The sequence below is a fragment of the Lissotriton helveticus genome, chromosome 1_2 (assembly GCF_964261635.1).
Source record: "Lissotriton helveticus chromosome 1_2, aLisHel1.1, whole genome shotgun sequence".
NCBI lineage: Eukaryota > Metazoa > Chordata > Amphibia > Caudata > Salamandridae > Lissotriton > Lissotriton helveticus.
In genome coordinates this window covers 458,219,376-458,243,851 of record NC_136058.1, presented here as the reverse complement: position 1 = coordinate 458,243,851, position 24,476 = coordinate 458,219,376, and the positions used below count along the sequence as shown (strand labels likewise).

Genomic DNA, 24,476 nt, shown 5'->3' with positions numbered 1-24,476 from the left:
ACTTACCGTTTGGTACTTTTTAGACAACTGTGCTTAGCTGCAGCTAATAAACTTGTTATTCTACGCCTAACAGAGTGTCTCGTGTCTCTGTCTGTCAAGGCAGGTGAACCCGGAGATCTTAGGCGTGCCCTGCGCCACTTGGCCCATAAGGTCAGGTTCTCCAATCCCAAGGCAGGACGTCTGTTGGACAGTGTCATTCAAAAACATAATTTGCTCAGGGATGATACAGGCTCTAAACAAAGCTTCTATTCCCTGTACTGGCCAATCTTTGGTACCCCAGACAGTTTTTGTCTCAATCATGTCTTTCCAAAAGTTGAAACCCTGTCTAGACAGTTGGACAATAAAGGCTGCAAAATAAATCTGTTTTGTATTGGTCAACATATTTGTCGTTCCTATTTTGTTTACATTTTTAAAGAAAAACATTTCTGGATTTGACAAGTTGAACCCTTAAAAATATGGAAACTTCTTTGCAAAAGTTGTTGAGCTACCTTTTGGAGGAGTAGGACAGTGTTCCCATTGGTTGTACATTAATACATTTCTAGGTGATGCAATTCTGTGCAAGAAATGATGTTCATAGTGATTATAACAATACATTTCTTGATAGTCAGATGACCCTTCTAAATATTCATGATTTGTGAATACTGCAGACATTTCTAGATCAGACATCATGTTATTAACAGTCTCGAAGTCCCAATCATCAGAAAAGGTACTAGAGGTAATAACGTCACTTAGTGATATTTTAAATAAGTGTGGAATCCTCAAGAGTTCCGATGGACCAAAAATGTCATAATCAGTTTTGTCCCAAACTATACCATCTGGTATAGGAGTTGCTGCGATGTTCAGTGCTGACAATTCTCTTGCTTCACAATGGGACGATTTGTTTGGCTGGAGAAGTAAGTTCACTCTTTTAATTGCTGTGTCCATTTGAATATAGCTTCCATTTATCAGCATACCCAGAGTTATTACCAGAGCTAACCAAAGTAGATAGAAGAATATTCCCCAAAAAATCCATAGTTCAATCCATGGTGAAAAAAGTAATTTGCTTGATCTTTGAAAGTTCTTTGTGCTGGCGTCGTTTCAGGTTCGCTGGGATCCTTAGAAAATGTATTAAAGTTCATGAAATAGCCAGAGGCAGTTCTCTTAATGGTTAGAATTGCATCAGGATTCATTGAAATCGCTGGAACCACTTGATCACTTGTTACTTCGTTGTAGACAAGTGTATCAGGACCAACTGTTATTTGCGTCTCAAGAGGGATAAGTTCCATAGCAGTGTTGCTTAGACCTTCATTTCTCACTGTAGAATCTTCAAAGGTGATGAGTTTCTCAGTTTGAACCTCTTGGATTGTAGTTAGAGGAGTGCGTCTGCTACATTGTCGGAGTCCACTTTGCCTACTGCTTAGTATCGGCCACATAGTGTGGTTTGATCAGGTCGATGGACACAAATATTTTCTCCTTTTTTCCAGCAAGGGGCGGCAAAAGTACTGTTCTTGTTCCGTGGATTGCTAGGACAGATACTGGTTGTTTGTAAGAAGGCCCAAATTCCTTCTTGCCTGCGATCTTTTCTCTGACTAGATCACCAAGCTTTGGGATTCAGACAGGCCTTGCTGGGACGGATTGTTTTTCCCTAGTGGTGGTTGGCTTCAGGAACACATTGCTTTGTTTCGATCTTAGTTCATTTAAGTCCTGTAAAACAGCCAAACGATCTTTGATATTAAAAGTCTTATTTTCTACCACTGTGCCTTTCATGTCAAGGTCCGGTATCAACATTTTAGTCCCAAATAGGACCTCATATGGAGTGACACACCCTGGAGAACTTCTCAGCAAATTGTTTAATGAGCTTTGGACCCCATAAAGATGTTTTACCCACCCATCACCCGAACCTAAAACCCTAGAATGCTTTATGTCTCGTTTTTTTCTTTCCACAACAGAATTTCCCTCAGGATGGAATGGTATGGAAGATACCGCAATGCTACACCCAAACTGGCCATGGCTTCTTTGTAAGCTCGAGACTGCCTTCCCCTTCTCAGCATGGCCGGACCTCACAGAGGTCTGCCTGAGCAAACTCGGAGAAAAAGGACCACCAGCAAGGGGCTGAGAGGCAGGTGCGTACCCAGGCCCCTGGGGGCCCTGGCGGGCAGGGCCGGTTGCTGTCTTCCCCTGTTTCAGAATCGCCTCATGGAGATCTGACTGAGCCTCTCCCTAATAATCCAGAGGAGAATTACCCCCCTTTCTTGTAATCCGTGCACTCGAGGTGACAGAGGGGACCCAAGGCGTGAAAGTACCCGACCTCCTGGAACCCTCGCTGGGATCGGGGAGGCAAATGGCACCTCATCAGGACTTCCAGGGAAGCTCGGCCATCTGATCGCACCATAGGAAAGCATTTGAGGCGACCAGAAGGCCGAGGGTGAAAGGGAAGCCATCTGGTCGCTCTGTGCCCCAACGAAAGCAAGCGGGCGCCATGGCATGGGGGACCGGAGGCCCAGGGCCCCAGCTGGGCCCCAGCTGGGCCCCAGCCATGGAGGCTGCGAGGGGGACCCGACAGGGCTCCGACCCAGGGCCCGTGGACACCCGGACAAGAAAGGGAGGCCAGCCCGAGACCGACGGACCCCGTCCTGGGCCTTTGGCAGCACAGCAGCCCGGGGGACAGGGCCCAGGGCCGGAGCACTCGACCCGGGGCGCGGAGGGCCCCTGGACCCAGCCAGGGCTCCCAGGCCCGGAGGCACAGGGGAAGCCACCCTGGGCTGCCGGACACCGTCCCGGGCCCCCTGCCACATGGCAGGACCTTGGACGGAGCCTGGGGAGGGGAGGCCACCCTCCCTGGGACCCTCAGGGGCCCCGGATGGAGCTCCTGAACCCAGCCAAGCAAAGGGAGGCTCCCTGGGCACAACGGATCCCCGTCCTGGGCCTTTGGCAGTGTGACAGCCCAGGGGACAGGGCCCTGGGCCGGAGCACCCGACCCAGGGCCGGAGCACCCGTCCCAGGGCCGGAGCACCCAACCCAGGGCCGGAGCACCCAACCCAGGGGCCCGGCGGTGCCCCTGGACCCAGCCAGGGCTCCCAGGCCCCGAGGCACAGGCAAAGCCTCCCCGGTCCTGCCGGACACCGTCCTGGGCACCCTGCCACACGGCAGGACTGAGGACGGAGCCTCGGGAGGAGAGGCCACCTTCTTTGGGGCCCTCAGGGGCCCCGGATGAAGCTCCTGAACCCAGCCAAGCAAGGGGAGGCTCCCAAGGCACAACGGACCCCCGTTCTGGGCCTTTGGCAGTGTGGCAGCCTGGGGGACAGGGTCCAGGGCCGGAGCACCCGACCCTGGCCCTGGAGGAGGGAGCCCCAGACGCCCAGGGAGGTGCTGCCCAGGCATAGCCCATCTGGTCCCCTGCAGAGAACCGTCAGCCTGGAAGGAGTGTCCGGGCATACCCTGCCCCTAGTAATCCGGAGGAAGGCTGCCCCTCTTTCTTGGAACCCGTGCGCACAGAGTGACGGAGGGGACCTAGGGCGCAGAGACGCCCGACCTCCTGGAGCCCTCGCTGGGATCGGGGAGGCAAGTGGACCCTCATTGGGACTTCCAGGGAAGCCTGGCCATCTGGTCACCCCATAGGAAAGCATTGGGTGTGACCAGATGGCCAAGGGGATTAGTGTGACCAGATGGCCGGGACCGAAAGGACTCCCAGCTGCCCACCCGAGCCTTCACGGTATGGCTGCCGCCTGCCCATGCAGAGCAGGGCTCAGGGTCTCTCGGGCCCGGACACCCGGGGAGGACTGCCCGGGACCCATGGAACCTGTCCCGGCTACTGGCCCATGCCGTTTGCCCTGGAGGAGGGAGCCCCAGACGCCCGGGGTAGAGGACTGCCCGGGACCCATGTAGCCCGTCTCGGGCACTCGGCCGTGCCATTGGCCCTGGAGGAGGGAGCCCCGGACGCCCAGGGAAGTGCAGCCCAGGCATAGTCTATCTGGTCCCTGGCAGAGAACCGCCAGCCTTGGAGGAGTGTCCGGGCATACTCTGCCCCTAGTAATCCGAAGGAAGGCTACCGCTCTTTCTTGTAACCCATGCACACAGAGCGATGGAGGATATCAAGGGCGCAGAGACGCCCGACCTCCTAGAGCCCTCCCTGGGATCGGGGAGGCAAATGGACCCTCATCGGTACTTCCAGGGAAGACTGGCCATCTGGTCACCCCATAGGAAAGCATCGGGTGCGACCAGATGGCCGAGGGGATCGGTGCGACCAGATGGGCAGGACCGAAAGGACTCCCAGCTGCCCACCCCGAGCCTTCACGGTAGGTCTCCCGCTTGCCCACGCAGGGCAGGGCTCAAGGGCTCTCGGGCCTGGACGCCCGGGGCAGGACTGCCCGGGACCCATGGAGCCCGTCCCGGCCTCTCGCCCGTGCCGTTTGCCCTGGAGGAAGGAGCCCCAGATGCCTGGGGGAAGACTGCCCAGGACCCATGGAGCCCGTCCCGGGCACTTGGCCGTGCCGATGGCCCTGGAGGAGGGATCCCCGGACGCCCGGGGGAGGACTGCCCGGGACCCATGGAGCCCATCCCGTTGGCCCTGGAGGAGGGTGCCGCGGACAGTCAGAGTGCCCGGCTCCATGAATAAATACCTGAGCACCACTAATTTAAGGCCGCGTTAGAGGGTGAATGAGAGTGAGCATCATTACTTCATTGAATTCTGTGCTTTCTGATAAACAGTGACTGAATGAGGAGCATAGACAACTGGAGATGTGAGCCCATAACGGAGAGATGTGCCGAAATCTGGGGGCATCTTGTTAATATTTAAGAGTGAACACGGGCATGTGGTGAATACAGCTTGAGAAGGGATATGATGAATGCCACAAAGTAGAGATGAGACATAAAGGCACATCTGATCTTGTTTTTAAGAAAGTCTTTTATCTTTGTTTTTTCCTATATCCTAAAAATGTCATTATTAAAAATGTGTTTACCATCTGTTTAGATACTTCATGAATTTGTCAATTTGATTGTGGGAGATAAATCTCAAATTAGTACTGTCCTGAAGAAGGTGGGGAGTGTGGATTAGAATCCACTGAAACGTGTCGACTCTGGGTTTTGACTGGATCCAATTACGAAGAGAAACTATAATGAACTAATTCATTTCCACCAGGGCTCAGGCTGGATGTTAATTCTTGGATCAGTATATGTAATAGAAGTGTACATACTGTGCGTTTGTCAGAGTCCGTAGAAAACCAAGGCGAGTTAAGAGAACAGTCAATGCCATTATATGGAAAGTTCCCCGTTATATGCAGCAAAGGGTTCAAAACAAGTCAATTAGAATTCGTGTGAATTCTAATATTGCCACGGAGAGAGGAGACAAGGTCAGCATTCTAGTCAACACAGCAGCAGGCGTTCGTTAGAACGTCATGAGGTGCTCCCTCTGCAATCTCGCACTTCACCTGAGATTCCAGAGGAAACGGTTGCAGTATTGAAGCGGTGTGAAAGTTAGGGTAGTGCGGGTGTTTAAATTCGACGTTTCTAGTTCCGTTGTGTTACGACAAGAAGCTTACCCAGGAAGAGTCGGCAGTGTGAATTCCAAGTAAGGTTGTTCCATATTGTGAGGAGTCTGCACATTTCTTGGAGAGCAGTGTTTCAGTCAATGAGCCTGCGCAATTGACTATTGTATTTTCAGAGTTTCACAGGCAGCTAGAGAGGAAAACCTGAAGGTTAAAATGCGCTTAGAGTCATTGTGAATAGAAACAATAAAACTGTGAGAAATAACAGTTTGATTCTGATTTGAACAATTAGAGTTATGGAAGCCATAGTTAGTTGAAATCATTAGTTAAGACTATACTTACCTTAGTAATAGTTGTGAAAGGATTGTGAGCTATAAATGAGATACGTTAATTTGATCATTGGTTAGTTTCAGTAAAGACTTAAGGCAACTTGAGGGTTGAGTCACAGTGTGCATAGTTGGAAAGGTTTCAAAACAGAAAAATACTTACTACATTATATTAGGCTAAGACATACAGAAAAAATACTTACCTAAGAAGATTTATTCACCTCAGTATAAAGTTGTGAAGAAATCATCTCCTGAAAGAAAGCAAGACAAGGAGTATTAGAAATTTAAAAAAAAGAAAACAAAGAACACATAAGGAATAGATTAAGAATAAGATAAGAAGGCTATAGGTAAGGAAAATTATAACATTTAGTACATAAGAAGTTACAAGAGTAATAAAGAATATTAATAGTACTATTCTATGTTTCAGAAAAGAATAAGAGAATGAGCAGAATAGTTTTCTAATCTTCCAAAAACAGAAGAGAGGCAAAGGCCAAGAACATACACGTATGTTAATTAATTATAGTATACGTATAGTACAAGTTGTAGTTAAGTTAAGGAGTGCAAAGATCACATGTTGTCTTATGAAAATTATTACAGCTTCACCACGAGTAGCAGCAAGAAGTTACCACAACCATAAGTGTTCTGGAAGAAAGAAGACCTGGTGAAGACTTGGCAGTCTCTTCTCTGTCCCCTACCCCTTTCCCCCCGAGGGTTGTTAATAGTACCAGGTTAATATACTGGTGGCGGAGAAGCCTTAGAGGGGTGTTTGGTCCTACGTCACTCTGTCTCTATGCAAGTGGGATGAAAAGGCATTCTAACAGCATTAGGGTCCTCCCGTTTGTGAGTTGGGGTCCAATTTGTACATCATGTATTTTTATCTGAAGTGTTTTTAATTAGCCAAATTGTGGGGCATATTATCAAGGGGGGCGATAGGCACTTTTTGCCGGTTTAGCTGCCATTTTCGGCTGCTAAGCAGCGAAAATTCTATCGCCCTATTATCAAGCTGTCGCTAACAGCAGTTAGCGACAGCTTGAAGGCGATAGTGAGCGGTTTGGGGCCCGCTTTGCATGTCAGCGATATTTATCGCTAATGCAATGCAAAGTGGGCGTACCCAACCCGTTAGCGACTGAAAGCAGTCGATAACGTCGCTATCGCCTATTCACAAGGCTGGCGTAGCGATGGAAATATTCCCGCTATTGCCAAAAACTAATGCCTGCTCTAACCAGTTCTTAGCCATGGTATCCAATGGGAGGTGGATAACACGGCTAAGAGCATTTCGTCGCTAATGCGCGAATATCGCTATATTCTAAGCGATATTCTCGCATTACGCCACTATCGCTGGATATTTTAGCGCTATGGAGAAAAACGTTGCTAATAGCATGTTTTCTCCGCTAAAATATCCAGCGATAGGCAGCGATAAAAAAAAAGTCGCTAAGTGCATTTAGCGATAAATATCGCTAGTTGGTGGTAATATGCCCCAGTGTTTTGTACAAGGGGGGGTAAAATTAGAACGGTTTATAGGGAGTCACAGATATAATCTCCTTTTTACATACAAAGGAAATAACATAAGTTGGATTTTATTATATTAAAGTTATTATGTGGAATTCCTTTCTTGGTGGTATATATGTTTAATTAAATGATCTAGTGTAGATGTGATTGAGTAGAGTGGATTGAATGGTGGCTATACCTATTTGGTGATATTTTTGATTCCAAGAGGATATTTTATTTTCTACTCTTCAATAAAGACCAGATCTCCAGAGGACAACGGACCTGTCCAGACAACCTCTAACTTCAAGGATTCCGGATCCAGGTGGATCCGCGACCCCTGCCCACTCTGTACCCGATGCCCATGGCTCGAGTTTGAGTGTCTCACCTGTCCTGTGAAGTCTCCCCAGCAATCCTGACCTTGTCTCCATCAGAGGCTGACGACTCCTGGACCCCACAAAGTCTCCTGCAGCCTCTACACAAAGGGACCCCGTGACCGCGACAGGCTCCAACCACAAAAACCTGACACCAACCTGACACCAAAAGACACCCCAGCATCCTCAACCCTCCGGCCTTAGGGAGCCCAACCGACGGTGCCTTAACCTCCCTTAGTCCTCCAATGTACCTGCCCAGCCGGTGGTCACCTTCAGCCAGCCTCCTGATCCGAGCCTGCGGCCTCCTTGTACAACAGAGATACTCCATTGAAACGCAGTGGGTGCCCAATACTGATTTGCACCCTACACCCAGCCTCCCCTGTGCAGGTGTAGCTTTGGTGCTGCCTTGTGGCCCCCTGTGCTGATCTTAACTCCTGGGGTCTGTGCCTTGAAACCACGGATACATACCTGCAAACCGTGCCTCTTTGAGGTGCCCCAGTCTCCATTGATTTACAATGGGCCCAGTGACCTCTGCACCTGGCCGCCCCAGTGCTGCTGGTGGTGCAGTACCGACCTGGAACTGAACCTTGCCCAGTGTTGGTCCAAACCCATGAAGACCGGGATTGTAAGTCGAGTACTTACCTGCTAATGCATAACACTGTTTTCGGCTCTACGCCCTACATTCAATCTATTGCATACAACTGACTATCTTTCACATTGCTAAGTGCTACTGGGTCTGACTGACAGATACCACAGTATTCCTAAGACTGTAAAGCATTTCTTCCGCCATGTAAAACAAATTATTACTGCAATTTTAAAAGTGTTACTACTTTGAAAGCTGTTACCTACCTGCAAATCAGGAATTATTTGGTTCTAGAAAAAAAATAACCAAACAGTAACTTTTTATACAAAACAATTGGTCTGGATTCAGTCTTTGAGTGTGTACAATCATTTTTTGCCTGAGTGTGTACAATAAATGCACATCACTACCCTCTGGTAAAGCCTTATTGCTCGACCACACTACCAAAAATAGAGCTTTTAGTATTATCTATTTTAGTATTATCTACTTTAGCCTCTGTAAACCTCAGGGGAATCACTGGGCTCTGTGCAGACTATACCTTAATTTGGTATATTGTATACCAAGCCAGCTTCCTACACTTAGACCTCTAGTTTGGAGCACTCGCTCCACTCAGATAAGAGCTACCAGTGATTTACCAAACTACGGTTAGCACTGAAAGATCACTTGACTGAACTCTGAAGTTCCGTCAATCGACCTTCTCAACTCTCAATCCACCTCCAGGCCTGGCCACAGTGACTATAAACCTGTCAGTTTGTAAAGATTTGTTTTCTTCTTAGTTTCAGTGTTTAAAAGGTGTATGCCCAGTATGGTTATGGTACGCCTCTCCTGGAGTTCACAGGCCTAAGGGTTCATTCCTGGTATAAAGAATGGGTGACAGAGGGCGTCCCAGCCCAGTGCCCCAGGCGATCTAAATGGCGTTGGAATTGAGCCCATTTACGTAAACTCAGGCCATAGGCTCTGTGTCCAGCAGCTTCATACGTGATCTCAAACTCCCTGACATACCAAGGCGCCTAAACGTCTCGATCATAAAAGGCTATTCCAGAGAGTCAAACACCTTATCAGCATCACCAGCCTTCATGTGTGTGTTTTCCCGATACAGCACTGCGTATACCGTCCGTAGATGAAGCGCTGTGGATTTGTGTGGGACAAATCCCGACTGTACCGGGGAGGCTATTTTCTCTAGTAGGAGGGATAGCCAAGTCGGATCACCTCAGGCAGGAATTTATAATCACAGTGAAGCAGTGACAGAGGGTGATAAGAGGTACACTTAGCAGGGTTTTTACCAGTCTTGGGGAGTGCTGATATGATTGTGTCACTTATTGACGGCAGCGACACAACACCCTTTAATGCCTCGGCATACACCTCTAGCAGATATGCGGCCGGTATTTATTTCTAAGCTTTGTAAAACTCTACACCAGACCTTCAGATCCCGGAGCCTTTCCTCCTCCTAGGGCGTCTATAGCTGCAACAAACTGTTGCCCAGAGATGGATGACTTATGACGGGATGTGAGAGCCAATTTATATAGCGCTGCACAGCTAGTTCGGGAAAGAGGTGTCCTGCCGCTAGTATGAGAACATAAGTATCAAAATCACACAGTCCCTGAACACGAACAGAAAGGTTTTGATTTGTTTCCTGAAAGAACTCATGTTTTCTTGGGCGCACAGGGCAGGTGGGAGCGCATTCCATTCCAGGTACCTGCAGTCACCACAGGCAGAGAGCAGCCATCTATTCTGATTTTCCTAAACTTAGAGACTTTACGCAGCAAAGCACGGTGGGATCTCACCCCTCAGGCAGCTGACACAAGGCAAAGAGCGAGGACATATATGAATGAACCCCTGATTGTAGAGCGTTTATGACATAAAGTGCTTCATATTAACATCTTTTCAGGACAGGAAGCCGGTGCAATTTGACCAGTTTGTTGGAGATCGATGTTGATTTTTTTAACCTCAGAACCAGCCCAACTGCTGTGTTTGTAGCCGCTGCAACCTATGTAGGTGATTTTTAGATATGCCTATGTATAAAGAGATGCAGAAATCCCTTCTCGATAGGATCAGGGCTAGAGCCTGGTCCCTCCTAGATGAAGCAGGGATGAACGGAAGTATTTTTCTGATAACTTTCAGAGTCAGAAGCCTGAAGAGCAGGTGATTTTAATGTATCCATTGAAGGACAGATGTGAGTTCACCCAAACTCCCAGTTTGCTGACCTGATGGAATGTGGTGGACAGATCTCTCAACGACACCGGCCGCCACCCTTGTGCCGCGAGGCTCCGGAACCAAATATCGCTATTTCCGTTTTTTCCACTGTTCAGCGCAAGGGCTGTGAGCTCCTCCAATCAGTGACTTCTCTGTGGCAGATCCTGAAATTACTGGCCATCTTATCTGTATTTAATTCTAGTCTAATGATTTGTGTATATTCGAGTGGAGGTGATATCGAATGACTCGATCAGGCTGGCCAAGTGGGCCATGTAAAGATTGAAAAGATTGTGGCTCAAAACACATCCCTGGGGGCCTCCTGTGGTGATCGTCTGAGGGGCTGAAGTTAGCTGATGCCACCCCTTGTGTCAGATCTTTCAAAAAGGATAAGAACCAAGCAAGCACTTTCCCCTAACACCCACAATCCCCAATCTCGCTAGTAAAGTGAAGGGGGAGATGGTGTCAAAGGCTGCTGACAGATCTGATCAACTCAGAGCCCCCACCCCCATACATAATGTCTCCAATATCCCACGTGGCTTTAGCCAGCACGGTCTCTGCAGAGAGCTCTGTTGGAGCCCTGGGTGGACTTTGTGCAGAGGTGGACTCAAGGTATTTGGTGAGCTGCTTGTTCACCGTGGCCTCAGTTACTTTGGTGAACGTCAGGAGCAGAGAGACAGGCCAATCTTTAGAGTTAGAACTGCAGTGACTCCTGGAGCAGACATCTCGAAGTAATGTTGGTAAAAACTCTCTGATTGGCTGCATGCTGAGGTGTGATGGAGGGCAAGAAGAAGAAGGTTGGGCAGGGATGTGTCCCAGAGTAATTACCAGTGGCAGAGATGAACTCAACCATTCCACCCATCATTTTCCGTATTCATAAATACTGCAGGTGTGCCCAGATGTGGGTCCCGTGTTCGCTGCACTGCTGAAATCAAGCCGCAGCCTACAGTCAGGGCCCAGACGTGGGTTCCGTGCTTGCTGCACCACTGGAATCAAGCCGCACCCTACAGCCAGGACCCAGATTTCGTCCCCGTGCTCGCTGCACCGCTGAAATAAAGCCGCATCCTACAGTCGGGGCCCAGACGTGGGTCCCGTGCTCGCTGCACCGCTGGAATCAAGCCGCATCCTACAGTCAGGGCCCAGATGTGGGTCCCGTGCTTGCTGCACCGCTGGAATCAAGCCGCATCCTACAGTCGGGGCCCAGACGTGGGTCCCGTGCTCGCTGCACCGCTGGAATCAAGCCGCACCCTACAGTTAGGGTCCAGATGTGGGTCCCGTGCTCGCTGCACCGCTGAAATCAAGCCGCACCCTACAGTCGAGGCCCAGATGTGGGTCCCGTGCTCGCTGCACTGCTGGAATCAAGCCGCACCCTACAGTCAGGGCCCATATGTTGATTCCGTGCTCGCTGCACCGCTGAAATCAAGCCGCACCCTACAGTCGAGGCCCAGATGTGGGTCCCGTGCTCGCTGCACCGCTGGAATCAAGCCGCACCCTACAGTCAGGGTCCAGATGTGGGTCCCGTACTCGCTGCACCGCTGGAATCAAGCCGCACCCTACAGTTAGGGTCCAGATGTGGGTCCCGTGCTCGCTGCACTGCTGGAATCAAGCCGCACCCTACAGTCAGGGTCCAGACGTGGGTCCCGTGCTCGCTGCAACGCTGAAATCAAGCCGCACCCTACAGTCAGGGCTCAGATGTGGGTCCCGTACTCGCTGCACTGCTGGAATCAAGCCGCACCCTACAGTTAGGGTCCAGATGTGGGTCCCGTGCTCGCTGCACCCCTGGAATCAAGCCGCACCCTACAGTCGAGGCCCAGATAGGCTGAAACCGCTCCAGGGATGCTTGTGTTCCAGTCCAGAAATGATCTGGATTGGCTCTTCAGGCTGCACTGCTTCTATTGGAAGGAGTCTAAAGCTGATTTGCATATGTCTGCTTCCTGTTTAAGGTGGCATTGTGGGCCAAAACCAGTTGATCGCCCTCTCCGGCTTGGACTGGTGAGGACCTGGACGTGAGCCGGGGCCTTGTGAGGACCAGGACGTGAGTCAGGGCCTGGTATGAACCAGGACGTGAGCTGGGTTTTGTGAGGACCAGGACGTGAGCCGGGGCCTTGTGAGGACCTGGACGTGAGCCGGAGCCTTGTGAGGACCTGGACGTGAGCCGGGGCCTTGTGAGGACCAAGTCAAGTCAAGTCAAGTCATAATTTATATAGCGCACTACATACCCAGAGGGTCTCAAGGCGCTTGAGGAAGGGGGGGGGGGATTACTTATCGTATATCCAGGTTTTAAGCTGTTTTCTGAAGGCTAGGTGGTTTTGAGTAAGGCGGAGGTGGATGGGAAGGGCATTCCAGGCTTTGGCCGCTAAGTAGGAGAAGGATCTACCACCCATGGTGGCTTTGTGGATGCGCGGAACAGCGGCGAGGGCTTGGTTGGACGAACGCAGCTGGCGGGTGGGGGTGTAAAAGGAAAGGCGCGTGTTCAGACAATCAGGTCCAAGTTCGTACAGGGCTTTGTGTGCGTGGGTGAGGAGACGGAACGTTATCCTCTTGTTGACGGGGAGCCAGTGAAGGTCTTTCAGGTGAACGGAAATGTGGTCTGTGCGGGGGATGTCTAGTATGAGTCTGGCTGAAGCATTTTGGATGCGTTGGAGTTTTTTCTGCAGTTTTGCAGTGGTACCGGCGTAAAGGGTGTTTCCGTAGTCCAGACGGCTTGTAACCAGTGTGTGGGTGACCGTTTTTCTTGTTTCGGTGGGGATCCATCGAAATGTTTTTTTGAGCATGCGTAGGATGTTGAAGCATGATGATGAGACGGCGTTGACTTGTCTGGTCATCGAGAGTGAGAAGTCCAGGATGATGCCCAGGTTCCGTGCGTGGTCCATCGGTACGGGGGCTTTTCCTAGGGCCGTTGGCCACCAAGATTCGTCCCAGGCGGAAGGGGATGCACCTAAGATGAGGACTTCCGTTTTGTCCGAGTTCAGTTTCAGACGGCTGCGCTTCATCCACTCAGCTACTTCTTTCATCCCTTCATGTAGGTTGGTTTTGGCGGTGATTGGGTCTTTGGTGAGTGAGAGGATCAGCTGAGTGTCATCAGCGTAGGAGATGATGTTGAGGTTGTGTTGACGTGCGATGGTTGCAAGGGGGCTCATGTAGACGTTGAAGAGGGTGGGGCTGAGTGATGATCCTTGCGGGATGCCGCAGATGACTTCGGTGGCCTCTGATTTAAAAGGGGGAGGCGGACTCTTTGAGTTCTTCCAGCGAGGAACGAGATGATCCAGTCCAATGCTTTTCCTTGAATTCCGATGTTTCTGAGTCGTTGTATCAGGGTGCTATGGCAGACTGTGTCGAAGGCTGCAGAGAGGTCAAGGAGGATGAGGGCGACTGTGTTTCCGTTGTCCAGTAGTGTTCGAATGTCGTCTGTTGCTGCGATGAGGGCGGTCTCGGTGCTGTGTTTGGCTCGGAAGCCAGACTGTGAGGAGTCGAGTGATTTGTTGGTTTCGAGGAAGGCGGCGAGCTGATTGTTGATGGCTTTCTCAATGACTTTGGCAGGGAATGGGAGGAGCGAGATGGGGCGGTAGTTTTTGAGTTCGGTGGGGTCAGCTGTGGGTTTTTTCAGAAGGGCGCTGAGTTCGGCATGTTTCCAGCTTTCTGGGAATGTGGCGGAGTTGAGGGAGCAGTTGATGACGTCTCGGAGATGGGGTGCGATGATGGAGTCTGCTTTGTTGAAGATGTAGTGGGGACATGGGTCTGTAGGGGATCCTGAGTGGATGGAGTTCATCAGGCGAATGGTGTCTTCTGTGGTGATTGGGTTCCAGTCGAAAAGGTTATTCGGAGGAGGGACAGGTTCGGAGGTGAGTGGGGTGGACTGGTTTGCGGGTTGGTTGTCAAAGCTGTTATGAATGTCGGCGATTTTGTCATGGAAGAAAGAGGCGAGGGAGTCGCAGAGGACTTGAGAGGGGGTGATGTCGTTGGAGCTGGCGGTGGGGTTGGTCAATTCTTTGATGATGTTGAAAAGTTCCTTGCTGTTGTGGGCTTTGTTGTCTAGTCGGTCTTTGAGTGCTGATTTCTTGGCTGTCCGGATTAGTTGGTGGTGTTTGCGGGTGGCGTTTTTGAAGGCGGCTTGGGTGGTAGTGTTTGGGTCTTTTTTCCAAGTTTTTCCAAGGGAACGACAGAACTTGTTGGATTTCTTAAGGTCATCGTTGAACCAGGGGGCGTTCTTGCTTCCTTGTTTGATTTGATGTTTTTTCAAGGGTGCTAGTTTGTCAGCGGTTTGGGTTAACCATTGTGTGAGGTTGATGGCGGCATGGTTAGGGTTCGTTGAATAGGCAGGGGGTATTTGAAGAAGCGATGTGGAGATCTGGTCGATGGTGATTTTGTTCCAATTTCTTCGCAGAGTTGGTTGAGGGTGGTTGTGGATCGTGGTCTTATTGAAGATGAAGTGGATGCAACTGTGGTCCGTCCAGTGGAGGGGTGTGGTGTGAGTGAAGGAGATATACTTACTGGAAGTGAAGATAGGGTCGAGTGTGTGTCCTGCATAGTGTGTGGGGGTGTTAACAAGTTGTTTGAGTCCGAGATTGGCGAGATTGTCCAGAAGGGTGGTAGTGTTACTGTCGTTGCTCTTTTCCAGATGGAAATTGAGGTCTCCCAGTAGAATGTATTCTTCCGAGGGGAGGGCGTGTGGGGTGATGAAGTCAGTGATGTCTTCGCTGAATTTTGTACGGGGTCCTGGTGGCCTGTAGAGGAGGGTGCCTCTGAGTGTGGTCTTGGGGTCGGTGTGGATCTGGAAGTGAAGGTGTTCGGCGATAGCGAGGTTGACTTCTGAGCTGGTTGAGACGCGGATGGTGTTCTTGTGGACGATTGCGATGCCTCCTCCTGTTTGGATGGTGCGGTCCTTGCGGATAATCTTGTAGCCGTCCGGGATGGCTATGGTGATGTCTGGAGCTGAAGAGGCATTCATCCAGGTTTCTGTTAGGAAGGCGATGTCCGGAGAAACGGTGTCGAGTAGATTCCAAAGGTCGATGGCGTGTTTGTGAACCGAGCGGGTGTTGAGAAGGATGCATTTAAGGTGGTTGGTGTTGGATCTCTGTTTGGTGTTTGTGGGTTTGGTGTGGGTCTTGATGCAGGTGAATTTGCAGGAGTGGCAGGTGAAGGGTCCATGAGTGAGTCCTGGTGCTGCTTGGGCGCAGTTAGGGAGTAGGCCGGGGTTAAGTGCTAAGAGGGTGAAGGCGTCGTATGTAATGCGGGAGGAGTGGGTGATGCGGGGACCAGGGGGTCTGGCGCTGGACGTGGTCCAGGCGCGGACGGGCGTAGACGGGCTTACCTTTGGTGCACCTTCGGCGCGCATGGGGCGCGACCGCTGCACGTGAACGCTGCGCGTCAGCAGTAGCGACATAAGTGAATAGTGGGGGGGGGACGGGGCGAGGTGGGGTCAGCTGGGAGGCGGGAGCGTGTTGGGGGGACGGGCTCGGACGGCACAACAACAAAATGGCAGCAATGAAAACAAAAGCAATCAGGGTGAGGTTGGGGCGAGCAATTGAGCGCTATGTTAAAATTAAGCAACCAGCAGCAGTGAGCAAGCGCTACGATCTTCAGCAGCAGTCAATTACAATTGCACCCAACAGTCGAGCGCTCTGATCAAAATGAAACCCCAAATAAGACTCAAAACAGACCAGGACGTGAGCTGGGGCCTTGTGAGGACCAGGACGTGAGCTGGGGCCTTGTGAGGACCAGGACGTGAGCCGGGGCCTTGTGAGGACCAGGACGTGAGCCAGAGGACCAAGACGTGAGCCGGGGGCCTTGTGAGGACCAGGACGTGAGTCAGGGCCCTGTGAGGACAAGGACGTGAGCCGGGGCCTGGTGAGAACCAGGGCGTGAGCCGGGGCCTTGTGTGGACACAGACGTAAGCTGGGGTCTTGTGAGGCTCAAGACGTGAGCCGGGGGCTTGTGAGGACCAGGACGTGAGCCAGGGCCTTGTGAGGACCAGGACGTGAGCCGGGGCCTTGTGAGGACCAGGGCGTGAGCTGGGGCCTTGTGAGGACCAGGACGTGAGATGGGGCCTTGTGAGGACCAGGACGTGAGCCGGGGCCTTGTGAGGACCAGGACGTGAGCCAGAGCCTTGTGAGGACCAAGACGTGAGCCGGGGCCTTGTGAGGACCAGGGCGTGAGCCGGGGCCTTGTGTGGACACAGACGTAAGCTGGGGTCTTGTGAGGCTCAGGACGTGAGCCGGGGGCTTGTGAGGACCAGGACGTGAGCCAAGGCCTTGTGAGGACCAGGACGTGAGTCAGGGCCCTGTGAGGACCAGGACGTGAGTCAGGGCCTGGTGAGGACCTAGATGTGAGCCGGGGCCTGGTGGACCAGGACGTGAGCCGGGGCCTGGTGGACCAGGACGTGAGTCAGGGCCCTGTGAGGACCAGGATGTGAGGCAGGGCCTGGTGGACCAGGACGTGAGTCAGGGCCTTGTGAGGACCAGGACGTGAGTCAGGGCCCTGTGGGGACCAGGACGTGAGTCAGGGCCCTGTGAGGACCAGGACGTGAGTCAGGGTCCTGTGAGGACAAGGACGTGAGTGAGGGCCTGGTGGACCAGGACGTGAGCCGGGTCCTGGAGGACCAGGATGTGAGCCGGGGCCTGGTGGACCAGGATGTGAGTCAGGGCCCTGTGAGGACCAGGATGTAAGCCGTGGCCTGGTGAGGACCTGTTATGTTCCTTATAGATACCCTAATATAGGCCCGGGTAATATCATATACCTTCACCTACATTATTTCCCCTACACTACACAATCTTGAGCTTTTAGGATTGAACCTTTACCTAGTTCTAGTCCTGGGTGCAGCAGGAGGGGTTTCCCTGAACAAGAGCCTCCTGTAACTTCATCAATGGACTCACACAGTATGAATGAATATTCATGAGGGTTCTTGGAAACCAGGCAGAAGTTACACCACCTGCATAATATCCATATACAAGGTTCATCCCATACGTCATCCTCAAATCCAACAATGGCTAACACAAGGGACAAAGAAACCCTAGATACCTTGTTTATAAATACAGCACATCTTACTGAGTTAAGAGAGAGGAGATCAGGACGTCCATGCCGACACACTGCCGCGAGACGCTGAGGTTCCTGCATGCAGACACTCCAGCTCCCAGAGGTCTGAGCATTCCTTGCAGGGTGTCCAGCTCGAGACCAGAATGGGGGTCCCACAGTCTCTCAATTCAGGTCATGGGGTTTGACTTATCCTAGGAGGATTCTTGGCTCAACACCTACACACATGCTAGGTACACTTAGGTACATCTAGTTAGGATTGCATCGTAGGACTACACAATTTACTGTAATGTATTTTATATGCTTGTATGCATTCGTGATTTTAGCAGAATGGTAGAAATCTATCATTTTATATTTCTAGTGTTTCTAGTTATCTATATCCCGTGCTGTCTATTGATTGTCTCAGCACATCTATTTTACACTAGAATAACGACTGTTCAATAAATACTTATTGAAAACGTCCCAACCTTTTATTCTGTGGATCTATCTGGGAAAAAGTGAGCACGAGCGAATAGTGGTACATTATTTCCACGGTCCAGAGGGATCAGAGTTGTCGTGTTTGATAGTTGCCAGGAACGATTCCCTCCTTGGTAAGAGGAGTTTCTAGTGGCACTGTGAGCTGGCTGGTGTACACGCCAACATACCAGATAGAGGTGTCCAGAATCAGTCTGACACCAATCCTATAGTCTATGATGTCTAAACGTGCAGAACCTATACAGGTATAAAGGAACTACGCGACATGGTGCCACCAACGTTGGTTGTGTCCTTATTTAATAATAGAAGCTGAGTAGTTCAGTCGTGCTATCGTCAGAGACCCTACTCACATATTCCAGAGACGTCTGGAGTGGGAGGACACATAAACTCCGCCACAGCTGAGTCGTCTAAATGCTATTTATTGGCTGCTGGTTACTCAAGCTCGAAGGACACATTGTTCCTAGAATAGTGCATAAACACCTTATCTCAAACCCTAACAAGGCTCTTCTTAAATAAAATAAAATGGGGCAGATTTACTACTTCTGGCGCATCTCTGCTAATCAGCAGGGATGCTCCAGAAGAGCTGCGAAGCATCTGCCCACCCGTGCGCCACCACTGATGCGCCGCATTTACAATGCGGCGCACCGTGGCACACGGATGGGCAGATGCATGTCGTATCCACCGTCGGAAAGGCGATGCATTGCTGGCGGCAGCGCATTGCTGGAGTTGCGTCGCAAGCGCGATGCAGCTCCAGCAAGGCCCGGGATGCCCTATCCCCAACATGCTGCATCAATCCTTGCGCCTGCTTCAAGCAGGCGCAGGGTTTTGACGCAGCTTGGCCTTAAAAGTGACTGAGTGAAATCTTGTAGATTTCACTCAGCCACTTTTAGGAGGCGTTTCTGCGCCAGAACGCCCCCCCCCCTCCCTGCGCCGGAACGCCCCCTCCCTGCGCCGGAACGCCCACATGTGGCGCAGGGCTTTACAACGTGATGCATCTCCCAGATGCGTCACGTTGCAAATACCCCACAACATGGCGCTGGCTTTGTGCTGCCGCTGCGTCACAAAAGTGACACAACGGCGGCATAAAAGTGGCGCAAGGGGCTTGTAAATCTGGCCCATGTCTTTAAACTGAGAGGCAGTGGAGCAACGACTGCAGTTAAATGCCACAGATGATGAAAATGATGCAGATGCAAATCAAGTGACACCAAACGTCAGAAATGTCGTCATTAAAATTGGGTGCTTATGGTTCAAAATCCATGGGTGAACCAGTAACATTTGTGATTGAGGCACACAAATCATATAGAACAGAGGTTTTCTGTTCGTGGGTTACAATCCCAGCAGCAAATGCAGTAACAAAAACATTTCATTTCTACACAGAAGATGAAGTAGCAAATGACTATAATCCTTACGAATATATTGAAATTCCACTAACTTACCAGAGCAACTATTCTGGTTTAAAGGCGCCCTGCCCCATACTAGGAACAGAGTCAGACTGGGTCTGCTCGGAAGACACGGAGCAACATGGCCAGTATTAGCGACCTATACGCCACACCCTGACATTGAGACAATGCCAGGAGGAGATTTACTTATACTCCACAAAGAACTAATAAGACTATACAGAAACATGACAATTTGTGATGAGAACACTCACACTACAGCCAACACCGGCTACAACAACAACAGGCCCAGTCCAGCCTTCTACAACCACGATCACACCACAAACATTACATGCAGTAATGGGCAAATTGCCCACAAAACGTGAGCAAATGCCTTTGTGGCTAGCTCAGAAAATAACACAGCTGGAGGCAGTGTTCCTACACACTACCCCACATGAAAAACACAGAATGTTAACAATCGGCTTGCCAATGGGAGTAGCGCCCCTTATAGACGATTGCACCTCTTGGGGTACAGTTTTCACTGCCATATAAACCAGACCTCATGGTATTCCCTCCTTAGTAGTGATACCGGAAGTATTAAGACAGATATAGAATGAGTACGGAGCAGAACCTTGATGATGAAATTACCAGGTAATTGTTAGAAATGGGATTTCCGATTGGCTAAGGCTTGCGCCAAAGTCAAGCAGAAACCACCACTCAAGTCAGGGCAAGGGAGTTACACGCCAAAGATAACCCCTGCTCGCCCTCTAGGTAACGTGACGCGAGCAGGAAAGCTTATCCCGGAGGCAATGTAGGTTAAGTGTTTGTGCGCGCACCCAGTAACAACACCCAAGGCCCACCACAAAGGAAACTCCACACAAGTTTATATATAAAAATAGCCTTTGTATTATACCAAACACATTAGATAAGAAACACACACTTTACAATGTGCCAGAGGCCTGGGCAGGATTTACAGGGGATTATATACATGGGACAGGGCCACATGGACCACTGTCAGGATTATGCACTTTTAGAACTAGCACTTGGTAGAATTAGCACTTTGTAGGAATAACACTTAGAACATAGCACATATAATAACCCTCCCCATGCATTCCAAAGGGAGGGCAGGCCAGTCTCACCACACGCACTCAGAGTGCGCACGCACTTTCCACTGGGACACAGTGAAAGTGCGCAGAAGCCAATAAAATAACTAGCACCATGTCGCAATTAAAAGCAAAAAGTTTAGGGGTGAACCTGCCAGATGGGCCAAGTCCAACAGTAATTATTCCAAGGTATCAGCTATAATGTTAGCAAATATTACAGGAGAGGCAGCATCAGTGGCAATACGCCAGAGACTGAGGGAATATTCTCCATTAATTTCATGTAATACGTAAGTGCATTCTGGGAGTTGTAGTCTCCGTGACTTCACTAAAGACAGTGGTTTCAAAAATAAACTCAATGAATCGAGGAGATGTGGGCCTTTGTAAAGAGCCATCTGGAAAGGAGCATCTCTGGGTGGTGAGAACCGCGGCTGAGGCAGTCCACACTCCTCCTACCCAGAGGACAAGCCAGGACAGCCCTCTACGCCTACCCCCTGGACAGACCTCACCTCCTCTGCACCCCTTGACAGACCTCACCCCCTCTGCACCCCTGAACAGACCTCACCTCCTCTGCACCCCCCTGCACCGGACCCACCTCCTCTGCACCCCCCTGCACCGGACCCACCTCCTCTGCATCCCTGGATAGGCCTCTCCTCCTCTGCACCCCTGGACAGGCCTCGCCCCCTCTGACCCCAGGACAGGCCTCACCTCCTCTGCACCCCTGGACAGGCCTCACCTCCTGTGCACATCTGGACAGGCCTCAGCTCCTCTGACCACTGGACAGGCCTCACCTCCTCTGCATCCCTGGACAGGCCTCACCTCCTGTGCACATCTGGACAGGCCTTACCTCCTCTGCACCCCTCTGCACCAGCCCCACCTCCTCTGCATCCCTGGACAGACCTCACCCCCTCTGACCACTGGACAGGCCTCAGCTCCTCTGCACCCCTGGACAGGCCTCACTTACTCTGCACCCCTGGACAGACCTCACCTCCTCTGCACCCCCCTGCACCGGACCCACCTCCTCTGCATCCCTGGACAGGCCTCACCTCCTGTGCACATCTGGACAGGCCTCACCTCCTGTGCACACCTGGACAGAGCTCACCTCCTCTGCACTCCTGGACAGGCCTCAACTCCTCTGCACCCCTGGACAGGCCTCTCCTCCTCTCCTCCTCTGTACCACTGCACAGGACTCACCTCTTCTGCACCCCTGGACAGGCCTCACCTCCTCTGCACCCCTGCACAGGCCTCTCCTCCTCTGCACCCCTGAACAGGCCTCACTTCCTCTGCACCCCTGGACAGGCCTCACCTCTGCAATCCTGGACAGGCCTCTCCTCCTCTGCACCCCTGTATAGGCCTCTCCTCCTCCGCACCCCTGGACAGGCCTCACCTCCTCTGCACCCCTGGATAGGCCCCTCCTCCTCTGCACCCCTGGACAGGCCTCTCCTTCACTGACCCCTGGACAGGCCTCACCTCCTCTGCACCCCTGGACAGGCCTCACCTCCTCTGACCCCTGGACAGGCCTCTCCTCCTCTGCTCCTCTGGACAGGCCTCACCTCCTCTGACCCCTGGACAGGCCTGGCTTCCTCTGCACCTCTGGACTGGCCTCTCCTCCTCCTCACCCCTGGACAGGCCTCATGTCCTCTGCATCCTTGGACAGGCCTCTGCTCCTCTGCACCCCTGGACAGGCCTCTCCTCCTCTGCACCCCTGGACTGGCCTCACTTCCTAAATTTACCCCTGGACAGGCCTGAACTCCTGTGCACACCGGGAAAGGCCTCTCCTCCTTCGCACCCATGGGCAGGGCTCACCTCCTCTGCACCCCTGGACAGGCCTCACCTCCTGTGCACATCTGGACAGGCCTCAGCTCCTCTGACCACTGGACAGGCCTCACCTCCTCTGCATCCCTGGACAGGCCTCACCTCCTGGGCACATCTGGACAGGCCTTACCTCCTCTGCACCCCTTTGCACCAGCCCCACCTCCTCTGCATCCCTGGGCAGACCTCACCCCCTCTGACCACTGGACAGGCCTCAGCTCCTCTGCACCCCTGGACATGCCTCACCTACTCTGCACCCCTGGACAGACCTCACCTCCTCTGCACCCCCCTGCACCGGACCCACCTCCTCTGCATCCCTGGAAAGGCCTCACCTCCTGTGCACATCTGGACAGGCCTCACCTCCTGTGCACACATGGACAGGGCTCACCTCCTCTACACTCCTGGACAGGCCTCAACTCCTCTGCACCCCTGGACAGGCCTCTCCTCCTCTCCTCCTCTGTACCCCTGCACAGGACTCACCTCTTCTGCACCCCTGGACAGGCCTCACCTCCTCTGCACCCCTGCACAGGCCTCTCCTCTTCTGCACCCCTGAACAGGCCTCACGTCCTTTGCACCCCTGGACAGGCCTCACCTCTGCACTCCTGGACAGGCCTCTCCTCCTCTGTATCCCTGTATAGGCCTCTCCTCCTCCGCACCCCTGGACAGACCTCACCTCCTCTGCACCCCCTGCACCGGCCCCACCTCCTCTGCATCCCTGGACAGGCCTCATCCACTCTGACCCCAGGACAGGCCTCACCTCCTCTGCACCCCTGGACAGGCCTCACCTCCTGTGCACATCTGGACAGGCCTCAGCTCCTGTGCACACCTGGAAAGGCCTCACCTCCTCTGCACCCCTGGACAGGCCTCACCTCTGCAGCCCTGGACAGGCCTCACCTCCTCTGCACCCCTTGACAGGCCTCACCTCTTCTACACCCCTGGACAAGTCTCACCTCTTCTGCACTCCCGGACAGGCCTCACCTCCTCTGCACCCCTGGACAGGCCTCTCCTCCTCTGCACCCCTGAACAGGCCTCACCTCCGCTGCACCCCTGGATAGGCATCACCTCTGCACTCCTGGACAGGCCTCTCCACCTCTGCACCCCTGGACAGGCCTCACCTCCTGTGCACATCTGGACAAGCCTCAGCTCCTGTGCACACCTGGAAAGGCCTCACCTCCTCTGCACCCCTGGACAGGCCTCACCTCCTCTGCACCCCTGGACAAGTCTCACCCCTTCTGCACACCTGGACAGGCCTCACCTCTTCTGCACCCCTGGACAAGTCTCACCTCTTCTGCACACCTGGACAGGCCTCACCTCTTCTACACCCCTGGACAAGTCTCACCTCTTCTGCACACCTGGACAGGCCTCACCTCTTCTGCACCCCTGGACAGGCCTCTCCTCCTCTGCACCCCTGAACAGGCCTCACCTCCACTGCACCCCTGGACAGGCCTCTGCTCCTCTGCCCCTGGACAGGCCTCATGTCCTCTTCATCCATGGACAGGCCTCTGCTCCTCTGCACCCCTGGACAGGCCTCTCCTCCTCTGCACCCCTGGACTGGCCTCACTTCCTAAATTTACCCCTGGACTGGCCTCTCCTCCTCTCCTCCTCTGGACAGGCGTCTCCTCCTCTGCACCCCTGGACAGGCCTCACCTCCTCTGCCCCTCCCCTGTGCAGGCCTCTCCTCCTCTGCCCTCCTCTGGACAGGCCTCACCTCCTCTCCTCCTCTGGACAGGCCTCTCCTCCTCTGCCCCTCCTCTGGACAGGCCTCTCGGTGAAGGATTCTCATTCAGGACAGAGGAGCCCAGAGTTCATTCCTCCCCGTCCAGCGCCTCTGACTCCCCCTGAGCCTCGGGGCGCTATGCACAGGCTCTGAAGAGAGACACTGCTCCCCTGGACAGGCCTCACCTCCTCTCCTCCTCTGGACAGGCCTCTCTTCCTCTGCCCCTCCTCTGGACAGGCCTCTCCTCCTCTCCTCCTCTCCTCCTCTCCTCCTCTCCTCCTCTCCTCCTCTCCTCCTTTGCACCCCTGTGCAGGCCTCTCCTCCTCTCCTCCTCTGGACAGGCCTCTCCTCTGCCCCTCCTCTGGACAGGCCTCTCGGTGAAGGATTCTCATTCAGGACAGAGGAGCCCAGAGTTCATTCCTCCCCATCCAGCGCCTCTGACTCCCCCTGGGCCTCTGGGCGCTATGCACAGGCTCTGAAGAGAGACACTGCTCCCCTGGACCTGCCCAGAGGCCCCGGGGGCAGGACTGGGGCTCGAGGCAGGACTGTGC

The 24,476-nt window shown here is 52.6% G+C and overlaps 1 protein-coding gene across 1 annotated transcript in view; it reads right to left on the bottom strand.

The window, feature by feature from the left end:
- Positions 1-24,039, bottom strand: part of LOC144805751 (uncharacterized) — a 93,633-nt gene extending 69,594 nt beyond the window's left edge. The window contains exons 1-2 of the mRNA XM_078672234.1: positions 23,917-24,039; positions 5,992-6,036 (exon numbers count right to left, since the gene is read on the bottom strand). The gene's annotated coding sequence lies outside the window, so the exon portion shown is untranslated. The remainder of the gene's footprint in view (positions 1-5,991; positions 6,037-23,916) is intronic.
- Between the last annotated feature and the right edge of the window lie 437 nt (positions 24,040-24,476).